The following is a 20,766-nucleotide window of genomic DNA, read 5'->3' on the forward strand; positions in this document are numbered from 1 at the left end:
TAAAAACAAATACAGATTTAATGATAAAAGGGAAATTTTTAATGTCATTACAAACAAGATTTCAAGGGGTTCAAGAGGCCGTTGCCTAAAAAAAAAAAGAAAACAATTCGTCGTTTCCGGAAGAAATGAAACTTTAAAAAATATTTTCGTTGTCACAAAAATCAAACTTTTTGAAACATTACGTTATTCAAACTCTTACGTCACTTCCGAGTGTCACGTTATCTAAGATGGCATAGGTTTCGGCTACGTCACCAAGCCTCTGGCATCTCCTGAGGGCGGTTGGTTACTACACCTGTACCAACGATAGTGAACTTCCGGTGATATCCTTCTGTCTGTACCTGAATGAAACTGGCTCTATTTGACGGCACACTAGCGAAACACTAAAAAGTCATGATTTAAACGACGATGATTTGAATAATTTAACTGGAATTTTGAGGACGACAATTTAGATTAACTGCTGATGATTTTTTATTTAGGTGATCGTGAGTATATGGTTTAGTGATGAAGAGTATGAATAATTGAGTAGGATGATAATAAAACTTTAGGTGATCGGGCTTTGTATCTAGGTGAAGTTCTTTTATTCTGACGACGACTTCAATGATGATGATGAAGATGATACATAGGATGGTTTAGAATGACTGATGTGATTTGGGTGATGATGGTTTATCTTATTCTGACGATGATCATGGTGACGCGATATACATGATGGTTAAAATGACGATGTGTATTAAGTGATAATAAATATTTAGATGAATTTGATGGTGACATAGTTTTGACTGATGACGATTTTATACATGATGTGAGAGTGATTTATATAATAATTTAGAGGAGTTAGACAATGAAGACGATGATTAAATGAGGATGAAGAAGATGATGATTTGGTTGATATTGCTTTCTATTTAGATGATCTGGAAGATTATGATTTATCTATCTCGACGATGATAATGGTGATGATGACATATACGACGGTTTAAACTGAAGGTATGATTTCGATGATGATGATTATTTAAATGATGGTTTTGAATTATCTGGTGATAATTTTATAATTTCTTTCTTGGTTATTGAGATAACAATTTTGATGGTGAATTAGAAGGTTGAGGTGATGAAGACGATGATCAAATGAGAATCATATTGTTGATGGTGGTGATTTAGATGATACTGCTTTTTATTTAGTTGATTTGAGCTATGATGATTTATCTTAATTTGGCGATATTTTCAATGACGATGATGATGATAATATATATATGATGGTTTAACATGAAGATGTGTTTTGGGTAGTTATGCTTAGTTAGATGTCTTAGATTAGCAGATGAAGTTGATTGGATTTAGAAGGAAATTTATATAGATGATGATTTTAATGAGTTAGATATTGATTTAGATGAAGGTATATTCATTTGATAATGATTATTTAAACAATAAGAGGGTCGTCCGAAAAATTACTTTGCCGTAAACCATAAAAAACAAAGTCTTATTACCTGGAAAAACTTATTGCAAAAGATACAGCTATATTTCTGCTACTTCTCAGCATAAGAAACATCGGAACTATACCAAATGTCATAGCGTCGGTTACCTATTTCCATTAGAGTGTCATAGAAGTCTGTCGCCTGGGAAGAAAGGCATCAAATCACATTTGTCTGCAACATTTCACCTGTAGGAAAGTGTGCCCAGACAAGAACGTCTTCAGGTGCAATAACACGTGGAAGTATTTAACAGCAAGATCGGAGCCACAGAATGGATGGTCAGACATCTCCCAGCGAAACGTCTGCAACATATATTTTGTGGAATTCCCCGTATGCGTCCGATGTTGTTGTAGAACACCACAACACCAGCACTGAGCATCCCAAACCATTTGTTCTGAATGGCTCTTCAGATGTTCTCTAGTAAAGCGCAATAAAGATCAGCTTTCACCAGAGCACCACTCGCCAATACGTCAATGAGCAGAATGCCTTTACTATCCCAGAATACCGTGGACTTCAATTTCCGTGCATAGACTGAGGATCGTCCGGCGCGTGGATCCCTGTGACGCCAATCAATCGTGAGTTGCTGTTTTCTGTGGTGAAGTGAGCTACCCACATCTCATCACCTGTAACGATTCTGTTAAATTGCGTTCAATAAACTGATTTATGTATCTGCTGCCTCTAGTTCTTTGTGTTTAAGTTTTGAGTATTCGAAATGGAACTTAAATACAATCAATCATATATATAGATTACATATCAATTCATATACTTGAATTAAATACATATTTACTTACCGTCCCGAAACTTTCTTAACACGTTGAGCGCGGCGCCGGTCTCTGGGGACCGACAGTGAACTTTCCGTGTGGCCGGCGTCGGACCCTGGGAACCGACACTGGAATTTTCGTTTGCCTGGCGTCGTTCCACGGAACCGACACTGGAATTTTCGTTTGCCTGGCGTCGTTCCACGGAACCGACAGTATAAGTTAAAAAATAAATATAGTCTCAATGAAATGTGATTAAATTTAGCATTAATGAAATGTATTGAAACATTCTAAACAAAAATACGGCTTAGCTTTAAGACTTAGCTCGCTGCCGGCTGAACGGAAAGGACAGCAAATTCGGCGCCGAATTCAGCGTGTTAATTAGAAAGCTACCGCTCGGCCTTAAAAACGCACAGCAGTTTGGTTTAAGTAACCATTGATAACACTATTCTATAACGTTCTTTCTATAACGTTCTATAACGTATTATTCTATAACGTTCTTTGTACGTTAAAGTACATATAGGACAAGAGTGTGCAAGGAAACTGATATATAACAAATTTATTTAATATTTTTCATATAATAAGGATAATTTCAAACTGTAAACATAATTCTAAAACTCCATGACATTATCGAATTGAGACCTGTTTCGATGTCAGATATATCTCGTAATGAAATCTGAAATTTTTTGAAATTTAACAACTAATTTTTCGAGGTATTTGACAGTCCAATCTGTATAAGTTTCATTTATTTGTTTAAATGTTTGTAAAGTGTTATCACAGATTTTCAAAAAAAAAAAAAAGGGGTGTGAGAGATAAATGATAAAATTGATAGATAGAAATGGCGGGAATATTATGCATTTGTTCAGAAACATAAACGTAGTATTTGTGAGATTTCTCGCACAGCCAAGTTATAATTGTTTTGTTAAATTCGTTTTTTTTTTCATATTTAATTCTTGTAAATTAATTTCTCAATGTTTGTCATAATTTATGTGACTCAACTAGGTACGAAAAATTGATTCGGAATGTAAAAGAAATATATGTATTCTGTAACATTATTTTTTGTAAAGTTTAATTTTTTTAAATTAACAAGGTCTGTAACCAATGTTTGCACTTATTTAATGCACGGAGTTCCAAGGAATTTCACTCATCATCCTACAAGCTGCAATAAACACAAAAACACTACTCTGAAAATGAAATATTCTAACAAGGATTGTAAAGCCAAAGGCATATAATTAGTCTCCTCTGTATGCTCAGATCATTCAATATGATTTCTCTCACAGCTTATAGATTTTCAGATGAGTTACTCAAGTTCGTTTTTAATGGTAATCAAAATAATGTAAAACTGCAATTAAAAAGATTAAAATTTCGACAAATTGACTAAATGAAAAATATATTCGCTGGTCGCTTAAAATTGCTTCAACGGTACCTAGTTCCAAATTGCAAGACGGCTATTCCACACACGGATAATCGAGAATTAGTATAACATTCTACAGCAAAATAATGCAAATTCCTGGTTTTTTTCATATAATGCATTCATGCTGTCAGATTTCTTATGTCTAATCTTATAATATTATTGTAAAATTACTGCCGGTAGAAATCATTCCTTGAAAATGAAGGCCCCTTGCCACCTTCTTGATGCCTAATTTCAAATGGATAATTCAAACGTGGCCAAAGGAGAAATATTAAAATTTTCAAAATATCGTGTTTACGGTTTTTTAATACCTAGATTTACCACTGCTAACTAATATTATGATATAATAATATATTAATAATTAGTCAAATGAAATTTATGTGGCTTCGTGTCAACCACTTGGTATTTTTAACGCTGTGTTTGAGCAAAAACAGAATATTGTTTATTAAGCTATAATAAACATCCTACAGTAACATTTAGTTATTGTACATTGTTTTTTATCAGCACTTACGAGCTGAAGTTTCGTCTTATTAAACTATCCATATTGGTGTTTTTCATGCTCCTATATTGTTTTTGTATATAAATAATGGAAATTACAATTGGGATGATCAGTTCCATAAAACTCTCAGTATTCTGCAATCCTAACCACATGACCAATGGTGCCCCAAACATACAAGAAACAAACAGGTATTTACAAGTAGGAATGATTTTCGAAACGTTTGCTTGAACAAAACTCAAAACAAAATAAAACAAAAGGGTCAAATCAAAATGTTAATGTTTCATAAAAATGTGCAGGATAATGTTAGATGTAAAGCCTGTTTTCGTTTCCCTGGCAGACGTACTAGGAAGTTTCATAAATGAAAGTTTTCTCTTTTGGTGGGATAGTGGCTGTGACCTATACATCGAGCATTCATTGCTGGACAGTACGTGTATAATTACAGATAGATAGATATAAGTAATTAATAGAGTATTTGACATATATAAACTCATCATTCAGATCTTCGAAAGTGTTCAAATAGTAAAAACACGATACCGTATGCTTTCACCACTTCACTTATGATGTATACTATGCCCATATGAGGTACTTCTCCCTGTTAGAGTTAACTAAATCTTAGCTATTGAAATATAGCATTTTCAAATTCTTTCCATTTGAATTTAACATGAATAATTTTACTCTGATCTCTCTTTTTCTTTTCTGTTTGTTTCTTACTTCTAGCCATTTATATCCAGTTCTATATCTTCTCCTTGTGCCTCTGATACTTAATGTAACGGCATTTTGCTTTAGAGTAAATAGATTTAAAATAATTAAAAATTACATTCCTATTTTCAAAATACTTTTATTAATATTTCAAGGTAAACATTTTGATATTCGTCAAATGGAACTCGAACCTAAAATTTAATTTTTATTAAATCTTTAATCTATTTCCAGCACTATGCATAAAAACGCCCTTTCTTGTTAAAATAACGAAACTGATTTCAGGTTTACTAGTAATGAATCAAATTGCAAATTGCTTAGATGACATTTTTCAGCTCTCAGAATACATTCCATTTAACTATGCAGTAAATCGAATGATTGTTTGCAGTTAACAATATGCAAAAAGCTGTTTGGGCCCGGTTGAGAAACAGGTCGTTTACATCTGGAGGAAACGAATGTTTGACAATGTCTATATATTATATATAAACTAATAATTAGAAACTTCCGCGTAATGCCCTTATGAAATAATTCACTGTATATTAGAAAAGTACGAGAAACAGACGCATATTTTTTCGAATGAAAAAAATCGAAAAATTATGTGCTCACTAAAATCAAAAATCTCAGGCGAACAACAAATAAGGTCTTGTAAGGCCTTATGTGTTGTTCCTTATAAGTTATGTGAATTTCCTTATAAGGCCTACTAAAATATACACACTTTTTGCTGCTGATCATTTAAATTTATTTCTTCGAATTGCTTTTTCAAACTTGAATACCCGATTCCTAAAAGAAAGTTGCTGATTTTGAAATTACGTATACTGCACAATTTTGGTCGTGCGTTTATGAATTTTTTCTAATTTTATTTCTTTATTAGCGGAAGTACCCGATGTCAATTAAGTTAGATTGAAAGCAATGTATCTAACAACAGAGAGAACGATACCGTTGTAATCCTTCTCTAACGATGTAAAAAATACGATTCATAGTTATACATTTTTCAGTCTGGTGCGATATGCAACCCCACATAAAAAATTTCGATAGAAAAATATAATTCTCTCTCATTGTATCAGAAGCAATGTCACTCAGCTTTTAGTGATTTTCGTCTTTCTAATCAAATGGCCATAACAGCTCAAGTTCCATCCAATATTTCACCTATATTCAACTTTAGTCGATTCAATGTCGCAAAATATTTATCATAATTGATCAGAAATCAATAACGCAAACAAACAAACAAACACACAAACAGACATTCTTCTTTATATATATAGGTTATGTAAAATTTACAAATTTTTTTATTAACAAAATGTACGAGTTGCAAGCGAGCAGTAGCAACACATTTCGAAATAAAACAATTCTATCTCCAACGCCCGAGACTGTTACCACTAGGAAAAATGAGTGCGAAAATTAGAACTTTCAGAATTTTTAATTAGTATTTTGGCTCATGAAAGTGGTTAAGATGAGAATAGTCGAAATGGCTTCCCTCGAATTTTCGGAATCGGGAATAACGTATTTAATATTTGGGAAAGCTATTTTTATTTCATCTTTTATCTATTTTCGTATTTTAACAAACTCTAGGATTTGAAACAGAGCAATGGTAACAACTTTCGAAATAAAGCAGATTTTCGTCTCCAGCTTGCGAGACTGTTGCCACTCGGAAAATGAGAAAGAAAATTATCGTTTTTCCGAGTTTTTAATTTATAGCTCTGATTTTAGCTACTTTTTTTTTTTTTTTTTTTGGAGAAAAGTGACGTCGACATATTCTGGGACCGATGAAAGAATTGTAGAAAGTTTGGTGGTGATAGCTATAGTAGTGACCGAGTTATGAGAGGACAAACACACAAACTTTCTTCTTTATATACTATATAGATAACAAGTATGAAACTTTCCCAAATGTAAGTATACGAACCGCGAGACTGTATTAAAATTTGGATTTACTTATTTGTCAAAAAAGAATTTTTTTAAATATTTGACATCGCCAAAACATGAATATTTTCGTGATTTAAAAACATTTCGATAACTGGAAGTATATTACTACAAGCAACGATTGCAAAAATAAAGGTCGTGTAGGGACTTTTAAGCCGGATAAAGGATGTTGGTGTACATATACGTGAGCATATACATATACGGTTGGTACAGCTAACCTGCAATATAAAGAGAGAAGCAAGCCTACTCTTTAGAAAATTTCAATATTCTTCGGCTAATCGTTTTTGAGTTATGCGAGATACATACACACATATATTATATCTACATACATACAGAGAACACGAAAAAATCCCTTTTGAATGCATTATAAAATATACTATGAAAAGGAAGAAGTCTTTATTCTGTCCGTATGAGATGTCGCACAATAATAATCCAAATGGATTCAGATATGGAAAAAATGGATATTTCCACTGAAATGTGATACTTGAAAATTTTCGTGATTATAATACTTCCTTTATATTGTTGCGTGCGTACGGGTTCGTTATGAAATGAATGCACAAGTCCGATGAAAAATGAACAAAAATTTATTATTATCACAACAAAAATGCTTAAATTTTCTCAAATTATCATGCAGTATTACAATATCTCGCAGTAGTTATCTTTTAACTACTCAAATGTCCAATAGAACGTAATTCAAAACAGCTAAAGAAGGCTAATCCGCGAATTCGCTACAATCAACAACAGTAGTTTTCTAAACAACAACAAACTAAACAACTACTACAAACTGAGATGTTTTCCTCCTTTTATAAGATTTTAAAATCACGCGCTAGAATTTTCCAGCACTTTCTCGAAATCAAAAAGAGATATTTATTTATTTAACGCACGCGCTCTTATATTTTTAATTTTTTTTTTTGGCTTAGCTTTCTTTTAATATTCGTCACGCGCTGCACTGCGCCAGAAATAAAACCATTTAATTTATAACTGAATTAACATTAGCTTTTTAAATACCAAATTCGTAACACTGCCCCCTTCCCAAGGACTGCACGTCCCGGGCAGTACAATCCCTGGACAGGAAGCTAAACTTACAACTGTGGCATAAATGCAACTGAAGCATAAACATTACATTACAATATCAAACAATATAAACAATAAATGCAATAACTAGCTTAAACAAATCAAATACAAAACAAATACTAAATACAAATCAAATACTAAATACAAATAAATACTAAATACAAATCAAATCAAATACACATTTATAAACAAAAAAGACCATGGTCTGATACTATTTACAATTATTTACATTACGTACTATGGCCATAGTAATGAGCTAACCTTTCGTAAGAGTTCGAAGACTCACGGATCCGAACCACGACGTCATTCGTGTTCAGCACTGTATATGGACCATCCGAAGGTGACTGTAATTTAGGGCTCAGTCTTTTTCGTTGAATTGGGTTCCAAAACCACACCTTGTCTCCTTTGTTGGATCTCTGTCTAGTAGCTCTTGTGTCGCATCTGGTCTTCACTTTCTCCGTCGCCAAGTTCACTCGCTTTTGAGCGGAACGGTGCATCACTTCAAAACGGGCCTTGACATCTTGGATGTGTTCCTCAGGCGATGAAGGCGCATCCGTACGGCGATGAAACAGGCGGTCACAAGGCAGACGAAGGTCTCGACCGAAGAGCATCTGAGATGGAGAATAGCTGGTAGTCTGGTGTTTCTTTTCGACCCTAGCATGATTTCGGCTGTTTCTCGAGCTGGTTCTTTCGGACAAAGCGTCGGCATTTCCAGGTGAGGATCCCTTCTTAGGATGGATAGTCATGTCTTCAGATCCTGAAAGCAGTTTGTTGTTTTTCAAGTCTAAGGAAAAATTGTATTTCCTTAAAAAGTCCAATCCGAGTATGCATGGATCTGTAATATCCGCCACATATGCTGTGTGATGGCAGGCGGCACTTCCAAACGTGATGTTTACGTTTAACTTCCCAGTTATGTCGATCTTGTCACCAGACGCAGTCTGAAGGGTAACACAGGATGGCGTCCAAATAAGTTTATCTTTAAACTGTTCAGCTAAATCTTTCCTAATGATGGTAACATTAGCTCCTGTGTCAATGATCATACTGCAAGGAACTCCATCGATATTCCCATTGATGGACAGTCCGTTATTGTTGCCACTCACTGTATAAATTTTTAAGAGCTTTAAAACAAGGTTTTTCACTATCTGGCAACCTCCGTTCCTCGATATGGTCACTAATTTGTTTACTGCGTTGTTGCTGGGAAATGGTCTTATTTTCCGTACCTCGGGGTGTTCTGCAGTTTCTTCGTATGTGGTCTTCAACTCCGCAGTTCCAGCACTTAAGAATTAGTTTCTTTTCACTTCTGTTCCGTCTCAAGCCACTGACTTGTCTGGTAAAATCATCTGCTTTATATTCCGTACCCTGGGGTGTTCTGCAATTCCGTCTTAGGTGACCTTCACTACCACATCTCCAACACCTTAGAGCCACTTTCTTCTCGCTCCTACTCCGTATCAAATCTTCGACTTGTCTGGCTAAATCATCTAAACGAGCCATCAGTTGATCCACTGGCTCATGGACTCGCACAGCTCTAACTGGGTAGCGATCTCTACTAGTTGCTTGCTGGGCTGCCTCGAACTTCATGGCGTACAACAGAGCGCTTTTTATGTCCTTTACATCTGCCATTCGAAGAGCTTTCTGTATTTCAGCATCTCGGATGCCGTCGATAAAGTATTGTAAGGACAGGATCTCCCTTGTTTCTGTCGGGCATTCCGAAAAGGCGAGATGGGACAGCCTTTCAACATCCGCGGCGAGCTCCTGAAGTGTTTCGGTAGGCTTCTGTTGACGAGATTTTAATTGGAGCCTGCTGTAGTCTTTTAAACATTTATCGCCGAAGCGCAACTCCAAAGCGCCGGATAGAGCTTCGAAATCTAGCCTTTGATTTTCGGGAAGCGTCTGCAGGATATCCGCTGCGTCTGCTCTCAGAGAAGCGGCGAGATGACAGGCCTTAGCTTGGGAATCCCATCCATTCGCATCCGCAACGATAGAAAATTGTGTCCTATACACCTGCCAGGAGGTCTTCCCATCATATGTAGATAGTTTCAGAACGGAACGAGCAGGCATCGATAAAAATTTAAAACCTTCAGAATTGTTTCCTACCGTCGCTATGCACTTCTTTAGGCTGTCAACTTCTTTGGCGACGGCAGCAGAAACCCTATCATCAATTTGTTGTTCGACGGCAGAAACTCTCTCTTCTATATGTTCTTTTACAGAAGAAATTCTTTCTTCTACTTGTTCTTTTACCGAAGAAACTCTTTCTTCTATTTGTCCAACTTTAGTTTCAACCGCGTCTATTCTGCCTTCCATAGCCTCAAATTTATTTTCTATTACGCAGGTAATTTCTCTTTTCATTTCGTCCTGACCTGCTTTCATCTCGACTTTAAGGGATTTCATCTCTTCCCTAAAGGGCCGGTTTTATACCTTTATGCAAATGTAATTCAACCGCATATAGCAGTACTTCCCTGTTAGCTGAATTACTTTCACACTGAGTCTTCCGATGGGAATTTTCCTAATTAAATACCAAAGGATGAATGATTATAAATTTCAAAGCACCTACTATCTTAACGATCGTTTCACTCAAAATCAAATATTCGAAAAGTGAGCAGAAAGGCAAAATAGACAATAGCTAAACATGGGAACATTGAATGTGAATAGCACTTTATTGTTGGTCTGCTGCCTTTTACCAGCTAAGATAGTACTTGCCAGAAACCGAAGATTATCCAACTGTGGGCATTGTGGTAAGAAGTCCTTTACTGAGTTCTCCAGCCGAGTAAACGTAAATGCGATTAACCTCTCGAAGCCGGCTGGTACAGCAGTTGTACAAGGAGAATGACTTTCTCAGACGCCGGCATTGGTACAACTGTCATACCATCCATGCCCTCCCCATTTTAGAGAATCGCCTATCTGTAGATCTTTGGGTGGTCCATTGTTGCTGCTCAGAGTAGCCGCTGGCTACGCATTATTTCCCTCTTCTTATCAGTTTAGCTACATTTGGCAAAAACCGCAGGTTTCGTCTCTCGCCAATATACGTGAAAATTAAATAGAGGCCATCTCTTTCTCAATCTGTCTCATAATTTTAATGCTATTTTTTTTAGTACTGACTTTTGCTATGATTAAAACGTCAGCGATTTTGCACGCTCTTGAAGCTTACCATATTTAATGTTCTTTAATCATAACAAATAAGAATAGATTAATATTTTAGATTTAATGCCCTTCTAGAAAATAGGTAAAACCGTTTTTATCGTTTACTCGTTTACTTCCTTTTCATACTTATGAATAATAAGATTTTATTTTGACATTGTTTTGTGGAGTGCATAAAACACTTAAGAACTGTCAACTCTTTCAAAGTGCTTCTATTATGCAGGCAATTTTGTCTGATTTATCAGGAGATAAATAAGAGACAATTGTATGCATAATAGTTTTTCTGATTTTCATTCATTCAGTGATTGCTTTCAATGATTTTCATTGATTGTAAATTAAATAAAATCAATTTATCTTTACACCCTCTTTTAGGATGAGATCTGCCAAAAAATATTTAAATATCAGTAAAGCTGACGTTACTTGTAAACTGAATCAAAACATCAGTTAAATGTTATAAAATTTTGGCTAGTTTTATTTGCTGAAATTCTTATACTCTTCAAGAGATAGAGAGAATTCAGACAAGTTGATAAAAAAATATCTTAAAAAAGTTGTTATTTTGTCTGTAATAAGGTGTATGTCAACTTACTACTAAATGTATGAAAATTAGGATTGGATTACGGAAAAGCACGCGAACGCTATCTGCTTAAGGGAATGGATGCTTTCGTGTAAACCTTTTTAAGAGAAAATTGCTCGCATTTACATTCCTGGTGGAAAACTCCACATGTAATCAACCCGTTCTTCGGTATTGATTGGATTAATTTGTTCGCTTACTGAATTACATCAAAGCACCCAACGATTACCTGTATAAGGGGAGTTCTTCGCGGAGGACTTTCTAAGAGAAGCTGGCTTGCATTTACGTTACACAAAAACCATGAATCCAACTATTTATCCGGGATTCAAATCCAAGCGAGCTATAAGTGTTCAGCCACCTTTACCGCTTTACTGAAGAGCAGGTAAAAATATTGATAAAGGAAAAGTATTGAATTAACCGATTTAATTTACTAACCTATATTTCTCAATCGACAGTACATAAATTACGCATATGAGGGGGATTATTTGTGAATAAATAAACTGTATTGCACTTTTATCCACTATGTCATATTACAATGGAATTATTGCATTTCAAAGTTATTTCTCATGAATTAATTTTGCTCTTCATGATTTTTGATATTTTCAAAGAGAAAATTCCACACTTTAAATAAAAATATACACGAGAAGATACTTTATGCAAAATTTGGCGTAAACGGTTTTCTTAATTTTGCTTTGAAAATATTGCAGGGTAATCGTTTTCATTACTGGAAGAAATATAAAAAACAAATTTACTACATGGTATCAACACCCAATATTTCCTTATTCTTTTGAAAACGTGAAAGATTACTCTTTCTAAAATAAATTAGAAAATATATTATATGCAAATAGAATATTCGTTGAAAATGAAATAGACTTCAACTTTTGGATATAACGATAGTTTTAGACGAAATTTCTACCTATGGAAAGAAATTGACGTATAATTAATTCTTCATGAACATTTAAAACTGTTCTCAAAATTCTTTTGATGATTGCATGTATAAGTCACGAATTTTTTTCTCGGCTAACATAAACAAAAGCCAATTTTACAAAGAAAAATTCTCGTTAAAGATATACCTTCTTTGCCTGATAGTCCAATGTAATATTTGTTAAAATTAATTATTAAACGCAACCAATGTATCTCGGATTTTGATTTTTATATTATAATAACAAAATTATCGAAAAAAGCAGATTTAAATCTCTGTTATTGTTATGTAAAGCTTTATTATTGCTGTAAATTCATCTCAAAATCTAATTGTATTGAATCTCATTCTAATCATCTAATGGTAATAAATATTATTATTATTATTTCATTAAATTAGTCATTACCATTATTTTATTAATGAAAATATGTTATTAAAAATCGCATTCCGGCCTGCAGACTTACAGATCTAGTCTGTATTTACTATATTTTGTTAAATTTTGTTCTCGCTTTCTAATTTTTAATACGAAAATACGCGAATATAAATGAAGAGTGAAAACAAAGTTAAAAAATTCACAAATTATTTACAAGATTGATTAGAAATAATGAGTGAAATATAAACATTGCATACATTTTGTTCTAAATAAAGTGTACACTGGATATGCATCCAGTACTGCACATTTATTTATGCACTATTTATTTAGAATTTTGCTTTCATTTAAATATGAAAGCAAAATAATCATCGAAAAAATTGCAAATCTAGCAACTCCTCTACTATGGGACGTAGGCGTCCGACAAACATGTAAATTTTACTTCATCCATAGAGGAGAACTAACGACTTTTCTCATTAGGAAAATGTCAAAGAGGTGGCAAAACTGTTTCGGATCGCGCTGGTCTGAAAGCTATAATATGAAAATTTCGGCCCGGTTTTAGAAGGTTAAGAGGGTAATGCTTGAGAACCTATTGTAATAATTTTGTGGAAACATTTATTTGGAAGAACGTTTATAAAAGTATAAAGAAACATTACAATGAGAGAGAAAATATAAATTCAGGTTTTAGTCAAATTATCTGTATATGAAACGTCGAAATGATAATATGAGGAGTATTTTATTCATTTGTGTAAGCATTTTATTTACTTGCATACCAACGAGTTCTGACGAAAATTCTGCATAGATTTATTACCTAATTATTGGCACTTCTTGCAGACGCAAATGAGATCTAATCAGAAAATAATCAAGCATCTGAATCAGTCAATCATCAACACGCACATTCTAAATCAGATTTCTGAATTACTTTCTTGAAGCGTTTACGGTCCAAATAAAACTGAAGAAACATTTTAAACACAAAACAAAGCAGCAGAAGTGTGAGAAGTATATATTACTATAAAGCCAACACTCTGTCAGTTAAAGACAAAGTAGTTTGATTAAATAAACAAGGTGAACAGAGACACAGTTGTAGCCGTTTGTAATTTTAAAGTACATAAAACGCAGGAGTATATCAGAAAACTAGCGAGTAGCACATTGGTTACAATTTTTATTATAAACATGCTGAAACTGTGAATATAATTTCAAGCATCGGTGGCATCATCGAAGGGAGACATGCTTCAGTGTCAGATGTATTTCATTAAAAGATATGAAATATTTTTAAACGTTTAAGAACACAGTTTCTGAAGTACTTGACAGCTCACCCTGTATAAGCTTCATTCCTTTGTTTAAAAGTCGGTAAAGAGTTATCACAGATTTTCTTAAAAATTATCGGTGATCAATACTGGTATTGATCAATCATAACGACAATAACATACATTGTTATGGAAAGAGAGAAAGTACTTGTGAAGCTTTCTGAAAGACCGAGTCTCAGTTTTAATATTTTAATATTAATCTCTACAAGTCTGACCTAACTGACACTACTGAAATAGTTACGAAAAATTGATTCCCACTGTTAAAAAATTGATCTGCATTTTTTTTTCGTAAATTTTATTTTTTTAAACAACATGTCTGTAATCAATGTGCGCACCGCTTTGATGCTGGAAAAACACTAAAATTTGAATCATCGTTGTACAAGCTAAAAAAAAAAAAAAAAACAATACTTAATTGTGAGAATAAAATATTCTAACGACTATAATGATAAGTCAAGAATAAAATCAAATCTGTAGCTGCAAGCCTTTTTTAGCGTTATGGTGGTTAGGGAAAACTGAGTGCGATACCGAAAGGCTAGGGTTCGAATCCCGGAGAAGGCATGGATGTAAAATTGTCTGTCCCTTCATAGGAGGCAATGATGGCCCGCCTACTAGGCGCCTCCATGATAAAGAGACTACCGATCTGGCCTTAGGGCAGGACGATGCCGACATAGGCAAGTGCCAACCATAAGAAAAAAAAAATTGATTGTAATCTTATTCAAAAATTCCTAATTATAAGACGCAAATTCTTAGACCCCTTTCTCATGTTCGTTTTTAATGGTAATCAAACTAATATGAAAGTGGACTGAAAAGTCATTTTTAAATGAACCCCATAATCTTATACATCTCTGTACATTTGCATAAATCCATAATGGGCTAGGTATTATTTTGTCGAAGGACAAGAGTCTAAATGGAACGATTACTTCGCTTGCTTGCGAGTGAATTCTAGGAGGTCCGACGAAGACATCGCGGACGAAAACGTAGCGGAGAAAACAACGTAAGACGGAAACTTCGTTGTAGAAAACATGTGGCAGAAAAGAAGGCAGGAAAACATATCGTAAGTCTAAAACATCATCGAAGAAAACAATCGTGGTACAAAACATCGACGAAGAACAGAAAGCGGTTCCAAAACTTCGCAGTTTAAAAATATCGTCGTGGAAAATATATTCCTATAAAAGAGAGTAAATAAAATAATTGCATGACGATTATTCTGCAGATATATCTTTTCTACTTTTAAAAGGTGCTGGTGCGTATTCGAGTAATGAATTCTAGGTGCGAGTAAGAATGAGGAATATTTTTACCTCTATATTTCATATATTTCCTTTCATTAATAATTTTTTGCTAAAAATCCAAGAAGGAACTCTTGCATTGAAAAGTTGAAAGGAAGTAGAAAATTAATGATACGTATGGGAGTACTACGCAGTTTTTTATTTTTTATTTTAAGAGAATTTTAAATTTATTTACTTAACTATTAAACGTTATTATTTAATTAAGTCATTTCATAAAGTTGTATTGGCAGTTCTTCATGACCAATGTATTTTTAAAAAATTAAAAAAGGGAAAAGGAGCATTTACTTTAGATTAAATGTATTTAAAAGTTTTATGCATGTCTCAAATTTCTAATATTATGTTCTTTGAATAAAATTAAGACTTCAAATTAATCCTTTTATATAAGTATCCTTTGCATGTTGCGATTCGTTAGTTGTGATGACAACAGTCAGGATAAACTACGTAATATTTCAGTACCGTATTTATATTTATTGGATTATTGGAAGAGCACGTTAGGGCTCTTTTCCTAAGGGGAGGGAAGCGTTTGGGGAGGATTATCTCAGGAAAAGTTTCGTACGCACATTACACATTAGAAAAACCACAAAATTCTCAAGCAGCGTGTTTTTGTGCTGGGTCTAGCTACCAGCGTTCAACGACTTTACCTCTGGACCACTGCAGCCAGATAGAGTTATTAACGGAATAGATTATTAACGGAAATGCATTCATTTTCACACTATGTTTTTGAGAAAGATCAAATTTAAATTTAGATCTAGAAAATGTAAACGCAGAATTTTACAAAAAGAAAATATAGGTACAATAAATCCTCTTGTCGATTACCATCCTAAGATGACCGATGTTTCTGAGAAAATAAGTAAATATAGGTTTTTCACAATGTCTCTCTAAGATGCAACGGAAGACTAAAGAGATATGGAATCGCCAACGATCGCTTTGAAACGAATATTTTATATTTAACTTTACATTTATATATTTTTATAAATGATTCTAAAATACGGTTAAGCTTTTGTGTCTCAGTGTGCCACTACATGGAACACCCAAATTGAATCGCTTCGAAAGCCTCTAAATTCAACCGTAAATAGATAAAAATGCTTTTATAATATACTTTGAACTCTTCTTTTTAAACCGTAGATAGCAGCATATCACAAGGAGACACATAACTTTAATTTATTATGTGTTATTAAAATCCATTTTTTTCAAGTAATTTTCTCTATTTTTTTAATGATATAAAAATTTTATTTGGAGAAAAAATAGGCATAATTTTGCTGGCTGTACTCCAAATTATTTTTTTAATCTTTCATACAAAAATCATACGCAGAATCATTGAATAAAACCAGGTGTTCCATTAGCGGGAACACTGCGCCTTTAGCAATCTCATGCTCTTACTAATCAGAACATCTGTGCTCTTAGGAGAGAACATCCGTTGTTTTCGTTTTCTGTTTCCGTTGATTTTTTTTTGGGGGGAGGGAATGAATTCAAACAAAGCAGCATTGAGGGGCGAGGTGGTTTTTGTGTTATGAAAGCATTAATATTGGCATCTCGAAATTTTTGGGGGTAGTTTTTAGGCGGGAATTTCATTAGTAGCTTGACTCTCTTTACTTAGACCTACGCGAATTTTTTGCTGTCATTTTAGTCTCATTCCCGTTTATTTTCAATAATTGTGTAGATATTTTTCGTGTATCTATATATTATAAGCTTATTTTTCTTTTTTGTTAATATTAATCGTAGTTAATTATTTTAATCTTAGTTGGTTTGTGCTTCCATCAAAAAGGTGTGACTTGCTTTGAACAATTTCACGAAGCTAAGAAATAGGAAAATTTATAAACATTTTTGTATATAGGACTTGTGTATATAGATATGTACCTCATTTATCCGTATATATTCAAGAATATTGTGTATATCCAGGAAACCATGTATTCAGCCATAATACAGAGTTTTTTCATTCTTATGCAAACGCTTCTACTCATTTTCGTGCTTCAGTGCAATGCTCGCTTAGTCGCACTTTTAAAAGCTCTGGCGGCGCAGTGTTCCACCTCATGGAACACCCACAGAATTAAAACGTGCAATTTTTACAACATTTTACCTGTATACTTATTTAGGACTAAATATACTGAATACAACGTTTCTTGCAGAAATTCCGACTTTAACGTACAGTGCGCCGCAAAGGATTAAATATTTTAGTTCTATGTTACGCAAATTGTATTTCTCTCTTTGTACCGAGGAGAGGCGCAGACACAAATTTGTTAGGATCGTAAAGCTCGGGTTTAGAGCTTTTAAGTTGCGGTGAGTTTCAACTAAGCACAGGTTCTCTTGAGTTTACATGGTGAGCCGCTACTGAAGTCGGAGGTTTCAAAGAGTTCTTCGCCGTTCCTCAGCCAACTTAATGTTTGAAAGCCAATAAAGTAGTTTCGGTCAACATTATGACTCTGAGGTTTCTTGGGACTCTGAGGTTGAGGGAACATCAAGTGAATTTACATTCCACTACTTTTGAACGACGGGACATACAGTTTTCACACACAATTTATTCGAAAATGTTTTAGTTATTGCTTGAACTTTTAGAACGAAGTTGTCAGCGAACCACTTTTTTTTACGACCACTTCTTAAACGTATAGCTGTGGAATTCTGGTACTAATTCTCATCTTTTTAAGATTTCCATTTAGGTAATATTTTATTACTGCATTTTACAATAGTGTTACGAATTTGGTATTTAAAAAGCTAATGTTAGTTCAATTATAAATTAAATGGTTTTATTTCTCGCGAAAAAAAGTTAAAAATACAAGAGCGCGTGCGTTAAATAAATAAATATCTCTTTTTGATTTCGAGAAAGTGCTGGAAAATTCTAGCGCGTGATTTTAAAATCTTATAAAAGGAGGAAAACATCTCAGTTTGTAGTAGTTGTTTAGTTTGTTGTTGTTTAGAAAACTACTGTTGTTGATTGTAGCGAATTCGCGGATTAGCGTTCTTTAGCTGTTTTGAATTACGTTCTATTGGACATTTGAGTAGTTAAAAGATAACTACTGCGAGATATTGTAATACTGCATGATAATTTGAGAAAATTTAAGCATTTTTGTTGTGATAATAATAAATTTTTGTTCATTTTTGATCGGACTTGTGCATTCATTTCATAACGAACCCGTACGCACGCAACAATTTTTTGTGTCAGAAGTGGGATTTGAATGCCAATAACAAGAGCGATGGAAGAACAATTCAGGCAAATGATGACTGCATTTGCTGCTTTCCAAGAAAAGATGGAAGGAGCCGTCAACTCCGTTAAGGAAGATATAAAAGCTGTACAAGAGAAAATGGATGCTGGTCAAATATCCGTTAAGGAAGAAATGAAATTGGGCCAGGAATGCGTTAAGGAAGAGATGAAATCCCTTAAAGTCGAGATGAAAGCAGGTCAGGACGAAATGAAAAGAGAAATTACCTGCGTAATAGAAAATAAATTTGAGGCTATGGAAGGCAGAATAGACGCGGTTGAAACTAAAGTTGGACAAATAGAAGAAAGAGTTTCTTCGGTAAAAGAACAAGTAGAAGAAAGAATTTCTTCTGTAAAAGAACATATAGAAGAGAGAGTTTCTGCCGTCGAACAACAAATTGATGATAGGGTTTCTGCTGCCGTCGCCAAAGAAGTTGACAGCCTAAAGAAGTGCATAGCGACGGTAGGAAACAATTCTGAAGGTTTTAAATTTTTATCGATGCCTGCTCGTTCCGTTCTGAAACTATCTACATATGATGGGAAGACCTCCTGGCAGGTGTATAGGACACAATTTTCTATCGTTGCGGATGCGAATGGATGGGATTCCCAAGCTAAGGCCTGTCATCTCGCCGCTTCTCTGAGAGCAGACGCAGCGGATATCCTGCAGACGCTTCCCGAAAATCAAAGGCTAGATTTCGAAGCTCTATCCGGCGCTTTGGAGCTGCGCTTCGGCGATAAATGTTTAAAAGACTACAGCAGGCTCCAATTAAAATCTCGTCAACAGAAGCCTACCGAAACACTTCAGGAGCTCACCGCGGATGTTGAAAGGCTGTCCCATCTCGCCTTTTCGGAATGCTCGACAGAAACAAGGGAAATCCTGTCCTTACAATACTTTATCGACGGCATCCGAGATGCTGAAATACAGAAAGCTCTTCGAATGGCAGATGTAAAGGACATAAAAAGCGCTCTGTTGTACGCCATGAAGTTCGAGGCAGCCCAGCAAGCAACTAGTAGAGATCGCTACCCAGTTAGAGCTGTGCGAGTCCATGAGCCAGTGGATCAACTGATGGCTCGTTTAGATGATTTAGCCAGACAAGTCGAAGATTTGATACGGAGTAGGAGCGAGAAGAAAGTGGCTCTAAGGTGTTGGAGATGTGGTAGTGAAGGTCACCTAAGACGGAATTGCAGAACACCCCAGGGTACGGAATATAAAGCAGATGATTTTACCAGACAAGTCAGTGGCTTGAGACGGAACAGAAGTGAAAAGAAACTAATTCTTAAGTGCTGGAACTGCGGAGTTGAAGGCCACATACGAAGAAACTGCAGAACACCCCGAGGTACGGAAAATAAGACCATTTCCCAGCAACAACGCAGTAAACAAATTAGTGACCATATCGAGGAACGGAGGTTGCCAGATAGTGGAAAACCTTGTTTTAAAGCTCTTAAAATTTATACAGTGAGTGGCAACAATAACGGACTGTCCATCAATGGGAATATCGATGGAGTTCCTTGCAGTATGATCATTGACACAGGAGCTAATGTTACCATCATTAGGAAAGATTTAGCTGAACAGTTTAAAGATGAACTTATTTGGACGCCATCCTGTGTTACCCTTCAGACTGCGTCTGGTGACAAGATCGACATAACTGGGAAGTTAAACGTAAACATCACGTTTGGAAGTGCCGCCTACCATCACACAGCATATGTGGCGGATATTACAGATCCATGCATACTCGGATTGGACTTTTTAAGGAAATACAATTTTTCCTTAGACTTGAAAAACAACAAACTGCTTTCAGGATCTGAAGACATGACTATCCATCCTAAGAAGGGATCCTCACCTGGAAATGCCGACGCTTTGTCCGAAAGAACCAGCTCGAGAAACAGCCGAAATCATGCTAGGGTCGAAAAGAAACACCAGACTACCAGCTATTCTCCATCTCAGATGCTCTTCGGTCGAGACCTTCGTCTGCCTTGTGACCGCCTGTTTCATCGCCGTACGGATGCGCCTTCATCGCCTGAGGAACACATCCAAGATGTCAAGGCCCGTTTTGAAGTGATGCACCGTTCCGCTCAAAAGCGAGTGAACTTGGCGACGGAGAAAGTGAAGACCAGATGCGACACAAGAGCTACTAGACAGAGATCCAACAAAGGAGACAAGGTGTGGTTT

Source organism: Stegodyphus dumicola, chromosome 7 (genome assembly GCF_044657685.1).
Source record: "Stegodyphus dumicola isolate Sdum_Otavi_A_Nest chromosome 7, ASM4465768v1".
In the NCBI taxonomy this organism is placed as follows: Eukaryota; Metazoa; Arthropoda; class Arachnida; order Araneae; family Eresidae; genus Stegodyphus; species Stegodyphus dumicola.